The following is a 7,458-nucleotide window of genomic DNA, read 5'->3' as shown; positions in this document are numbered from 1 at the left end:
CACCTTGCAGTTGTCAGGAATGTGGGAGTCCTCGCTGTCCTCTGCAGGTTGCCCATGGGCTCTGGGACCAGGGAAGAAGGCAGAAGTGGCCAACCATGACCCCTGGTGGTCACCATAGGAATGACCACCCCAGCACCTGACTTGGCGGCCCTGGCTGTGCCCAGCCAGCTGAGGAGCCCACCTTCACCCTGACCCCAGCTGCTGACCTTCTGGCCCTTAGGCTGAGGCCCCCATGTAAATGTTCTTAGACACAGCTCACATCACCAGTGGTGTGAGAGGCGCTGGACCCGGTGTTCACACTCTGAAGGGCCTACTCCTGACCAAGTTCTGTTAGAAATCACCTAGAGAGAGCTGCTGAGGACATCCGTGAACAGGTGACTAATAACAGCCCACATTTAAGCACTGCTCATCACGCTGGGCGGTGGGCCAGGCCACTCACACCTTTCTCTCCCTGATCCCTCACAGCAGCCCTGGGAATAGCAACTGGGACGGCCCCCATTTTATAGGTGAGAAAACTAAGTCTCAGAGAGGCCTCAAGAGGATTGCCAAGGTCTGCGGTGAGTGAGTGGCAGAGCCAGGATTCGAACCCAGACTGTCTCTGATTCCCTCCCATGCTGGCTCCCTGCCTCCCTGCCAAACCCTGCTAGGACAATAATCATGGCTGACTTCCTGAGCATCCCGGGTGGCTCCCCAAGGGCACACAGACACACAGACACACACACACAGCCCCTGCCACTAGAGGACTCATCATCAAGTGGGGTTGCTCCCATCCCTCCACTGTTCTGATAAGGCAGCAGAGGCTGATTTGAATCCCACCTCCGGCACCGAGTAGCTGTGTGACCTTGGGCAAGTCATTTAACCTTTCTGTGCTTCAGTTGCCTCATGGGTGTAACAAGCATGATAATAATCAAACTTACCTCACAGAGTTGTTGTGAAAATTAAGTGAGCTAATATATGTAGGGAACATTGGGTACATAGTAAGTGTTCCCTCTTACCATTATTAGGGAGAAAATGGGGCTCAGAGAAGGAAAAGCCTGAAAACTCACAGGTGTAACAATTCCACACTTACTTCCATTGTTTTTCAACAACAGGATGGAGACGAGGCCAGGCAGCGAGATGGGGAAGGTGGCAGTGGCCGTGGGTGCCGTGGTGATGCTGGCAGCAGGGCCTGGGGAGGACGCCTTTCCGAAGCTTTTCCGCTTCTGCCAGCAGAGCGGCCCCAGCACCGCAGACCTGGGAGGGGTCACTGACTTCTTGGCGGCCCAAGCAGCCCAAGGCACGGGGAATGGTGCCCCCAGGGTAGTCAAATCTCAGCTAAATGTGTCCCCAACCAGTGACCATGATGCATACAGAGCAGGACTTCAGCTGGCCAGCAAGTGGCGAGCCTACGGACTGCAAGCCTATCCCGGATTTATTTTTATCCCAAACCCTTCCTCTCAGGCCACCAGCGGCATTAGGTGAAGCAGTGCCTTAAGTTATATTCCCAGAAACCCAATGTATGTAACCTGGACAAACATGTGACTAAGAAGAGACTCAAGATTTGTGGGAACAGAGCAAAGAGCTTCTAAGGTATAAAGAAGTGAATAAATGGAGACCCTGAAGTTTATTAGAGAAACTGCACTGGGTGACCCTAGGCTACGATTGTAACTGGGACAGTAAGATATACTCTGCAGATCACTACACACCTTCCCCTGCTGACCTGACTTGGTCCAGTCCTGGTTAGGTTTTGGTACTAACGTATGTGAGAAGTCCAAGGAAGTATGAGCTCCCACTGCAGCCTTCTCAGCCTCGCCATTACCTCTGAGAGACGTAGAAGTGAGTTTCCATGTCTATGGAGGCTTCTTTTTGGCTGCACTGCGCAGCTTGTGGGATCTTATTTCCCCTACCAGGGATCGAACCAGGGCCTTTGGCAGTGAGAGCTTGGAGTACTAACCACGGGACTGCCAGGGAATTCCCTCCACATCTATGGAGTCTTTAAATACCTCAGGGGACTTCCCTGGCGGTTCAGTGCTTAGGACTCCATGCTTCCACTGCAGGGGGCATGGGTTCAATCCCTGGTCGGGGAACTAAGATCCTGCAAGCCACGCGGCACAGCCAAAAATAAAATAAATACCTGAGATTCTATTGATGGGAAACATAATACCCCTCCCACCACCCCATCTAGTGATTTGTGGTAAAATTGTGGGTCCATGACCAACCATTAGTCTTGTCTTCTTAATTCTTCCGATCAACATCAAATTCTTTGATCTTCTCTGGCCTTCACAGAAGAATCTTACACACATTAAGACAATGGAACTGGAAATCACATCCCCTGGAATAGAAAGTAATCACAGTTCTCTCTCTTGCCTAAAAGGTAAATATATATAAACTCAAGGAAAGGGGAACAGTAGTTACTCCAGATGTCTTTTTGGTCTCTAAACTCTTCCAGTTGGCTTTTAAATGCAATTTTAATTGTTGGACTAAAAATGTCCCAAGGGTATTCTGTAACTGTTTAAAGCACGAATAAACTTAATTTCAAATTAAAAAAAAAAAAAGGTTGGAATCACATCACTCTTCTCAGAAACCAGCTCCCCTTTGCCCTCCAATAAAATCCAAATTCTGGAGCCTCCACTACCCTTACCCCTCCTCCCCTCTCCTTCCCCAGAGGCATCTTGAACTTTGTGGTTGTCACTCACTCACTCTGTCTGTAGAGCTTAGTAGAGTATACATGGTTAGATATCATTTGCTTGTGCTGGGTTTAAAAGTAAAGAGTATCAAACCATGTATAGTCTCTGGGATTTGAGTTTTTCAACTCAGCACCACGTGTCTTAGATTCACCATGTTGTTGCAGCGTTTCTGCGATTGCCAGCAGTGCTGTTATGAACACTTTCAGATATGTATCTAGATACACCAGCAGGGCTTCCTCTTAGATAGAATCCTGGGAGTGGAATGGCTGGGACACAGGTGTGCCACTGTTATCTTTACAGAGAAATGCCAAACTATTTTTCCACGATGTTTGAATCACTTTACAGTCCTGCCAGCAATTTTGAGAGTTCCTGCTGATCCATATCCTAGCCAACATTTAACAGTGTCAGATGTCACACTTTTTACCAGCCAACTGGGTAGAAAATAACGTCTCATTGTGGTCTTCATTTCCATGTCCCTGATCGCTAGTGAACTTAAGATCCCGTCATGTTTTCTGGCCATTTCATCTTTTGTGAAATGCCAGTTCGTGGTTCTCGCTCATTTTTCTCTTAAGTTGTTTATCTTTTCTTACTGATCCATAGGGGGATCTTGATACCAACTCTGTGCTCACATCTTTTCCCAGATATGTCTCGTCTTTTCACTTCTTTTCAGGTGTCTTTTGGGAAACAGAAATTATTTTTAATTTTTTAAAAATTTCATTGGAGTATAGTTGATTTAAAGTGTTGTGTTAGTTTCTGATGTACAGGAAAGTGAATCAGTTATACATATACATGTACCCACTCTTTTTTAGATATTTTTTTCCCATATAGGCCATTACAGAGTATTGAGTAGAGTTCCCTGTGCTATACAGTAGGTCCTTATTAGTTATCTATTTTATGTATAGTAGTGTGTATATGTCAATCCCAATCTCCCAATTTATCCCTCCCCCCCCTTTCCCCCTTGGTAACCATATGTTTGTTTTCTACATCTGTGACTCTATCTCAAACAGAAATTATTTTTAATGTGGTCAGTTGCATCTTTTCATCATGGTTAACACCTTTTTGGTGTTTTCTTTAAGAGTTGTTTCCCCACCCTGAAGTCAGAAAGATATTAACCTATATTTTCTTCAAACAGAATTAAAGTTGTGCTTGTGACATGTAAGTCCTTAATCCATCTAGAGCTGATTCTTTCTTTTTTTTTTCTTTTTTGGCTGCCCCACGCGGCATACGGGATCTTAGCTCCCCAACCAGGAATCAAACCTGTGCCCCCTGCAGTGGAAGCACAGAGTCTAAACCACTGCACCGCGAGGGAAGTCCCTAGAGCTGATTCTTGAGTACACTGTAAGGATTCAAGTGGACTTTTTCCCCACATGTATAACCAATTTTACCTGCTCTACTAAATCACATGGTCCCTCCCCCTCTGGCCTGCCAGCTTCCACTGTCATAAATCAGAGTCCCACACATGCCTCCTCTGTTTCCAGGCTCTCTTTTCCATTCCTTTGGTCAAATTGTTTATCCCAGTGATAAATTTCCAAATATGTGGGGATATTTTCAATTATATTTTTGTTATTACTAACTCCACTGCACTGAGGTCAAAGAATGTGCTCTAATAGCAATTCTTTGAAAATTTTTTGGAGGTTGCTTTCTAATCTAGTATACTATCAATTTTTGAAAATAGTCCATAAGTGCTTAAGGAGAATCTGCTCGTGGGAGACAAAATTCAATTAATGTCCATTATATCAAGTCTGTTGCTTATGTTGTTCAAATCTTCCATATCTTGGCTAATTTGTTCAGCTTTGCCATCAATAATTAAGAGAAGCATTTGAAATATCCCATGCTGCTGGTGGATTTGTCTCCCTAGTCTATCAATTTTTAAAAGATTTGTCAAAGTAAATTTGCAGATGATAATTCACTTTTGAAATGATACGGACATTCATAAGAGAGAGAAATAACTATTGTCATGGGGGAAGGGCAAAGGTTATGGAGGCGAGAGAAGGCCCCATCCTAGATTTTACAGGTCAGGGGCAGCTTCCTGGTCCAGACACAGGGAGATCAGGAGAGGCTGCAAAGCTGAGATCATAAGGGTGTGTTGCCATCTTTCTGCAAATGAAAGACCTGAGGGACAGTGTTCCAGGCAGCTTGTGCCAAGGCCTGGAGGTGAGAAAGGACCTGTTCAGGGAACTTGAAGTATTAATAGTTCAGGGTGGCAGAAGCAAGGAGGATGAGGAAGGAATGGTGAGAGACGGGTGGGAGAAGTGAGCACAGGTCAGACCCCCAGGGTCTTCGAGCTCCGGAGGGGAGTTTGACTACAAGGAGGGTTTCAGCAGAGAGGGACACGGTCAGGTTACAGGATGAAAAAATTCCCTCTGGCTTCTGAGTCAAGCTCAGACTGGGAGTGGGGAGGCAGGGAGGCCTGTGAAGAGGCTCTGTGGAGGATGGAGGCTGGTCTGCACCATGGTTGATGGGAGGGGCACCACAAGGCAGAGCCCTTGAGCATCCTGGTGGCAACCTTGGCTGGCAATGGGAGCCCTGGAGGAGGAGCCTCGAGTTGAGTGCCGGGCTCATTCAGTGGGCAGAGGGGTTCCCAGTCAGCACAGGGTGGATCGATTTGAAGCGTAAAGCGTGCACACCCCGCACTCCAGAGCCAATGCTCCTTTCTAAGAGTGTTGCCAGACTTAGCAAAAGAAATAAAGAAAAGAAAAAAATAAGTAGGCGGAGATCTACAGGATAAAATTTGACTTTCAGATAAACAGTGAACATTTTTTTGTATCTGTCCCTCAAATCGGGCATCCAGTATTTTATCGGGCAACACTCATTCAACCCTCGTCCCCCCCATACACACACGATGTCTTTCTGAAAAAACACAGCAACAAAGCTACATAGAAACTGCTAGTCTGTGGCCTTTCTGGCTTCGACTTGTCATCCTTCACCCCGGGCCTCCTCGGAGACTCTGGCCCTGAGCAGTGAGCCCTAGGCGCCTCCCGCTCCATCTTCCCACTAAGTCTGGAAGCCCCTGACAGCTGGGCCCGGTGCCCAGTCTGGGCAAGGCCAGGACCCCGCTGGGAGTGAGGGGAGGGCACCAAGGCCCATCGACGGCTCCCTCAGCCCTGCCCCCCCACCTCCCGGTTAGGGCATTTCCGGGAAGTGGTCTCTGCCCAGCGCCTGAACGCCAACCAGGCTCACGGCCACATCGCTGGGGCTGTTTCCTAGAATTATCAGAACCATTCTGTGTGACTGTGGCCACATCCTCCCTTGGGCAGCCCTGGGCTTGGTGGGATCTAACAGGCCAGGTCTGGGCTGGGGTGGGTCCCAGGCAAGGCCCTGCTTCAGTGGGCTGCGGACCACTCCCCGAAGCTGCCCAAGAGAGGGGCCAGAGGCGCCCATGATCCTCGGCACCCGCATTGGGACGGGGGCCCACCCCAAGGCCGGGGGAGCCTAGTACAAGCTAGGGCTGGCCAAACTAGGGGAGCTCGAATGGGGGCTCACATCACTCTGAGAGAGGCAGGGGGCCACTGCTGGAGTCGGAGTGGGAGAGAGACCTCCTCTGTGGGAAAACTGGAGAGATTTCATGGGAGGCATGAGAACTGAGCCCCTGAGAATTTAGATAGATCAGAGGATTTGGGAACCGAGGGGTGGGGGACAGGTGGCAATGGCCTGGAGCCTGTACCGTGTGAGGAATGTCCCTAAAATGACAAAAGGCCAGCAAGCCTGGATCAAAGGCAGCTCCGGGGAAAGTGGGAGAGGAGGTAGCACAGCCGAGGGACAGCGGGATATGTTGAGCGAGGAGGTGAGCCTGTGAGGCCGAGCAGACCTTGACCTTAGAGGGTCGGCCTCTGAGACTCCGTTGACCCTGTAATAATAATAACAAAATACGAATGATAACAATAACCATTTACTGAGCACTTACCCTCTGCGAAGCCTCTTTATATGGGTTATTTTCTTTACCCTTCAAAATAGGTACTACTATCGCCCCATTTTACAGATGGGAACACTCAGGCACAGAGAGGTGGAGTGGCTTGTCCACGGTCACACAGCTGACAAGTGACAGAGCTGGCACTTGAGCCCAAGCAGTCTGCGGAGCCTGCGCCACTCACCAATTAGTGAAGGGCTATTCGTATCAAGAAACGAACAGAGGGCAGAAGATCCCCCTGGGAGAAAAGGGATCCAGCTCCAACTCTTTCCCTGTGACGTTCAAAGTCATTGCAATCTATCTGATGGCCTGGAGCGGGGCCCTGAGAGCCTATCCCAGCCCGGAGCTCCAGTGCCAAGTGTGCCCAGAGCATAAGACCCCAAGAGCCAGAGCGGGTGGCTGCGCTGGGAAAGAGAGAAATGGCTGTGTAGGTAGTGCCAGCATTCCTCCTGCTGGTCGCCCAGCAGGTGCAGTCCTGGCGGCAGAGCCTCTCCATCTGGTGTGTCATATCCACAGACAGGCGACCACAGCATCACCAGGCATGGTTTCTGGACCCAGTGGCTTCTGACATTGGCCAACAGGGCCCCCTGGTGTGAAGCCTGGGAAAGGCGCTCGCTTCATGAGCGGTCTCCCACTTGGCCTGACAGGACAGGTCAAGGGCAATGGTGATTTTCTACAACTGCGACAGCTAACAAAACCAACAGGAAGGAAACTGAAATGGGAAGCCTGACAAAAAACTTGTATAATTTATACCAATTTATAAATACTTTAGGTACCCACCAACTCCAAGAGAACAGACAAACAAGCTTGGGATTTAGAACCCACACCTTCACGCCTACCAGGTGAAATTCAATCCTGCCCAGTCATCAAATAGCCGGGTCACTG

The 7,458-nt window shown here is 48.9% G+C and overlaps 1 pseudogene; it reads left to right on the top strand.

The window, feature by feature from the left end:
- The first annotated feature begins 1,116 nt into the window (after positions 1–1,116).
- On the top strand, positions 1,117–5,873 carry LOC132479658 (nucleic acid dioxygenase ALKBH1-like; annotated as a pseudogene).
- The last annotated feature ends 1,585 nt before the right edge of the window (positions 5,874–7,458 follow it).

Source organism: Mesoplodon densirostris, chromosome 19, assembly GCF_025265405.1.
Source record: "Mesoplodon densirostris isolate mMesDen1 chromosome 19, mMesDen1 primary haplotype, whole genome shotgun sequence".
In the NCBI taxonomy this organism is placed as follows: Eukaryota; Metazoa; Chordata; class Mammalia; order Artiodactyla; family Ziphiidae; genus Mesoplodon; species Mesoplodon densirostris.
Note: the sequence above shows the minus strand (reverse complement) of the source record. Positions and strands in the feature narration are given on the sequence as shown.